Below are 5,635 nucleotides of genomic sequence, written 5' to 3'. Positions count from 1 at the left end.
TTTTTTTTTCCTGCTGGTTTATTGTATTGTTATATAGAATGCAAGTTGTACAGTGGAGTAAGTTATTAAAGCATGTGTAAACATTGCTATGTATATTTTTCTCCTATAAGGAGAATTTTGAATAAAATGTCTGAAATGCTGTTTCTTACAGTTATTTGTTTAGAAACGCGAGGCTATGATATGGAAAGATGGTTTTCTTGGTCAGCCACAGTCATATTAAATCTAAACATTTTTCTTTCGAAAGAAAATACAAGTAAGGTTCTATATGATGCTGGTGAGAGGGAGCAGAGTTTGCCATCCTAAAATAGGCCTTTTGGGATATTGATTATTTTAAGCTGGTTATTTTTAAGAAACAAAAGACTCAAAAAGTACCTTTGACCTTCCCCCAACTATCTAAAAACATTTAGATAGAGGACCTGTACCAAGATATCATCGTAATTAACTACAGTTTAATATAAACCAGGTGTGATAAGCCAGGAGGCACCTAGCAAGGCCCTTTTGATTCAAGTCTGTGTCCCATCGTTAAAGTTGGCCCAGCAAACATTTATTTACCAAACATTTGCTTTTCCATCCTCATGTGAATTGCTTTCCTGCCCTTTGAAGTCCAAAGCCACAACCCTTCCCCCTTTCTTACCTCAAGGTGGCATGTAGGCCTTCACTGCCTGGTACATCCTGGGATGTCATATTCTTAGGGAACCCCATATGTTTCTCTGTCTCATTTAATTTGGTTATTCTATCCAGAAAAATTTAGAAGGTAGAGGAAAATTGTTTTTTTCTGCCCCCACACTAGAATCTTACGTTGTTGTATTGTTTTGTCTTTTACAAAAAGCCTTTCTGCTTAACTTCTGGGATTGTATTTTGACATTTGAAGTTTATATTTTTATATTTTAATATTTCGAATGTAAGGTAATTGTTGGGTAATTAGTTTTTCAAATGTCTGCTATAATAATATTGATATAACCTAAGGTGAAGTTATTCCTCCCAAATATCCAGTATAGGTGTCCAAAATGAATGTGGGAGGATTCTAAACCCTTTAATTCGGAAAGCAAGTAAGATTTGGCAGTTTTACATCAGGAAAAAGAAATTCATAGATACAACAGTTGAGTTGAAAAGTTTCTTTAAATGAAGATATGATTTGTCACATAGCTAAGATTCTCAAAGAAGAAACCAAACCTTATGATTTCATTTTTTCTCTTTTGCTGGCTCATTAGCTGTAACTCTTTGTTTTGTTATTTTAGGGATATAGCAAGTGATATACCACTTGTCATATTCTCTTAAGTGTATAGTATAAGAACCTTATCATAGTATACTTACATTTCTCCCTTCTCATCTGTGTGCTGTTGTGACCTCACATTTTCCTTCTACATATAAGCTCCATACTTTATTTGTATTTTTGCTTAAGCAGTCAATTATCTTTTAAAGGGCTTAAGTATAAATACGCTAAACGTCCCAATGAAAAGGCAGAGATTGTCAGATTGGATTAAAAAAACAAAAACAATATCCAACTATATGCTGTGAACAAGAAACTCATCATAAAAAATAAAGGGCAAACATTAAAAGTAAAAGGATGGAAAAAGATATTCCATACTAACACTAATCAAAAGAAAGCTGGAATGGCTATATTATTAATATCAGGCAAAGTAGATTTCAGAGCAAAGAATATTGCCATCAATAAAGATAAGTTTATAATGCCAAACATCTTGCTGATGATCTGCAAGAGGCCATAACAGTCCCCAAGTGCTTGTTCATCTAACAACATCTTCAAGAATACACAAAGCAAAAACTGATGGACCTGTAAGGAGAAATAAATCTACAATTACTGTTTAGAGATTTGAATATCCCTCTGTCAATGTTTGATAGAACAGGAAAACACAAAATAGGGATAGAGAAGACTTAAACAAACTATCAACCAACTTGATATAAGTGACATTTGTAGCACACATCAGTACCTGACAATAAGCAATTACACATTCTTTTCAAGAGCATAAGGAACATAGTCCAAGACAGACCATATTCTGAGCCATAAAACAAGTCTCAATAAACCTAAGAGGATTCAAGTTATATGAAGTATAGTCTGATCACATGGAATTAAATTAGAAATGAATAACATATCTAGGGAAACCTCGAATGGCTGGAAACTGGCACATTTAAAAAATTAGATAATTTCTAAGTTGTGTGTTGGGGATAAGGATGGATTGGAGATTAGAAGGGAAGGCAGTCAGTATTATGGCATGATTTTTTTTTCTTTATTGACTTTAGAGAGAGAAACATCAATGAGAGAGAACATCAGTTGGCCACCTCCTTCGTGCCCTCACTGGGGATCAGGCCCACAACCTGGGCATGTGCCCTGATCGGAAATCGAACTGGCAACCTCTTGGTGCATCGATCACTGCTCAACCGCTGAGCCACACCGGCCGGGCGTGGCATGATTTTTATGAGTGGAACTCATCCTGCTTTTGATGTCTGCTCCCCTGTACTCATATTTCACATGGATAACAGCATGATCCTTGTAAAGTTAAATCTGATGATCACTTCTGTGTAATGGCTCTGTATCATTTATGAAATTAAATCCAAAATCTTTGCACCACAGTTTCTGTTCATTCCCGGAACTTCACTTTTCACTTTCTCAGCCCCACTTCCCAGTACGTTCTTCTGTTGCATCTGTTATACTGTGCTGCTCTGTCTCCACCAGCACTCAAGAACAACATCCACGTCCTTTTCATTTCTGTCCAGTGCCTACTGTGGTGCCAGGCACAGGGCAAACGTTGAATGAATGTAATGAGTGTATTAAACATTATTTTCTTTATCCTCTCCAAAAAGAGTTCCTGAAAATTAAGGAAATTGCTTTCTTTATGTAATCAGGAACTCCCCCCCCCCCCAGAAAGTCCTTCATTAAAATTGAGCCTATGCACAACCTAGCTCTAAAATTTCAAAGACTTGACGGCAGTGATTTTCAGTCTTTTCCAAGTAATAATACCCTATCATTTTCTGTTTCTGCATTTGTGCCTCACTATCTCATCTCTTGCTGAAATATTTTTTTAATTAATAGCTTGATAAATTGCTAAGCAGGCTTTCATCAGACCAATTAGGACAGTTGCAAGTATCTATCTTCAGAGTGTGGACATTAAGAAATTTGATCCTGTCTTTAGAAAATCATTCCCGAGCTCAGAGTTGGCTCAGACTGGCACCTTCTGGCATTTGCTTGTGGGTGGGGAATGTGGAATGCTTTGAAATCTGAATGGATTTGTCAAGTTTCAAAATACCCTTATGGCTAAAGGAAAACAACATTCATTGTTTAAAAACACCATTGTTTGTTTTTTCTGCTTTTCTGTTCTTTGGAGCCTGAATCAGTAAAAACATTCACGCCCAACATTTTGCTTCATGTACTACCTCTCCTTGTACATTTCTGGAGACATGAGAGGCATGGAAACCTTTTTTGTGATTGTTTCAGAATGTTCTGAACAAATTGAAAAAGTTCTTTTTAATGCTTTTGGTGAATTTTATGGAGCAGGAACATATTTCTATCATTGTAGGCATACCGTAGAGTTGATAATTTGGGTCGTTGGAGTCAGACTTCCAAGGCTTAAATCCCTGTTTTTCATTTAGCTCTGTGACCTTGGACAAGATATTCAACCTCTCTGTGCTGCCTGAATGTCCTCATCTATAAAATAGGAATAAGAATAGAACCTACACCATCGGGCTGTGTGAAGAATAAGTGGGTTAATACATGCAGAATGCTTGGAAGGGCAACTGGCACAGAGTAAGAGAACAATAAAATTTAGTCATGGCTGTGATCATTTTATCATTGTCATTATCATTAAGCAACTGAATGTAGAGTTCCCAGTATCTGATTATTAAACCACAACAATTCCACAGTCGTGATTCTAGGTGATGCCATATCAGTAGCAGGATTATCTTATTACCCTGTACCCATCCCTACATCATAAGCAGAGAGTTTTGCTTTAGGAGAAAGTCATTCTAGGGAATGAGAGAGAGGGCTGGTGAGGTGCTATCCAGAGGCCTCCCCCCAATTTTCAAACCTGTCCACTCTGTCTCCACTGCACTATTAGAGCTGCATCGCTTCTCATCCAGGTTAACTCGACAGCTTTCTCCCTTCCAGCCTCCGTGATTCCACCCACTGACCACTGTCACTCCTCTTGCCAATCCATTTCTTCACGGAAGGCAGTGTGAGCTTTCTAACATAGTCTCCCCTTTGATGTCCTCACTCACTTGCTTTTAAAACCCCCCCAGTGACAACCTTTGACATGACATAAAGCCTGCAACCCGTGGTGAAGCACGGGGCTTAGGGGTCTGACACCAGCAAACCTCTCCACCCTCTTCCTCACCATTCACCCCGTCATGGGAGCCCTGATGAACTACCTGCAGTTTTCCTGCTCACAATCCACTCACCGCTGGCCGATGTACCCCCTTCCCATGGGTAAATGTGCACTTGTCAGTTAGGATTCACCTTAGGTTGGTGCCATGTTTGTCCAGGCCCCTCCCTCCACTTCAGATCTAAAGCATTCCAGACTTCAAGCTCCACAAGGCAAGGACCATGTCTGTGCACGAGCTTTTACCTAATTGCCTGGCACATCATGTTTATTAAATATATGTTGAATTAATTACCCTCTATTCAGGGCTCTTGTAGGTTTCTGTGCTTATAGTCCTAACATACCAGTTAACTCACTATGCATCATTATTATAGGTTGCTCGTTACACTGAGCACCACAAAGGCTGGTTCTTGGGATTTACATCATTGTGTGCCCAGTTTCCACCACACTGTCTGCCGTGAAGCAGGAACTCAGGAAGTTCTGAAAGGATGAGCAGTATCTACATATCATCCGTCTCTGGTTTAAAATGTCCCCAAATTCTGAAGCAAGAGGATTTATGGACCCCCTTGGCAGTTCATGATGTTATCCTGATGATACCCCTCATAGTGTAAGCCAAAAGTTTGCATGTTATGTACATTCTTCTGGGCAGAGGGTTCATAACTGCCTTCAGATTCTCAAAGGAGTTTCTGATTCCCCCAAAAGATAAGACTCTATGTCCTAAAGAGTTATTTAAAAAAAAAAAAAAGTGAAATAAAGTGTTTACAAGGTAGTTTGATAAATCAGCCCATTTGATCCAGATAAGGTAGAGTGTTTCTGTCTATAACCTGACCACCTCCAGCTGTCTGTCTGCTGCTGGACTGACAATTGCAACTGGCTGCAGTGGGTGTTTCTCCTGGCTGAATGTCTCTTTGTGGTGCCCTGTCCCACACACACCTGTAAGAGCAGTTTGAGACTCATTTGCATGGCTTTGGTTCTAGAAGCATCAAGGATTTCAGCCCTGAGATGAGCATGACAGTGTTTTAACCTAGCTTTCTGTTCAAATTGAAAACTGTGACCCACTGTAGCTAGACGTATTGAGGCTTCCATCAATACACATGACATTTTTTGCTGGCCTAGACCCACACAAACAAGGAGACTAGAGCTTCTCTAAGAAGCTAAAACAAACACATTTTTTAAATAACTTAAGCAAATTAATTCATTCTGGTGAAAGCTACCCAGCTACATAAAATAAACTTCTTTAGAGTTTCGCAATAATAGGTCCTGAACACGTAAACAACCCAAGGTCCACATGAGCTGAGCCACTT

This window comes from Molossus molossus, unplaced genomic scaffold (assembly GCF_014108415.1).
Source record: "Molossus molossus isolate mMolMol1 unplaced genomic scaffold, mMolMol1.p scaffold_m16_p_14, whole genome shotgun sequence".
NCBI lineage: Eukaryota > Metazoa > Chordata > Mammalia > Chiroptera > Molossidae > Molossus > Molossus molossus.
This window is presented reverse-complemented; position numbering follows the sequence as displayed.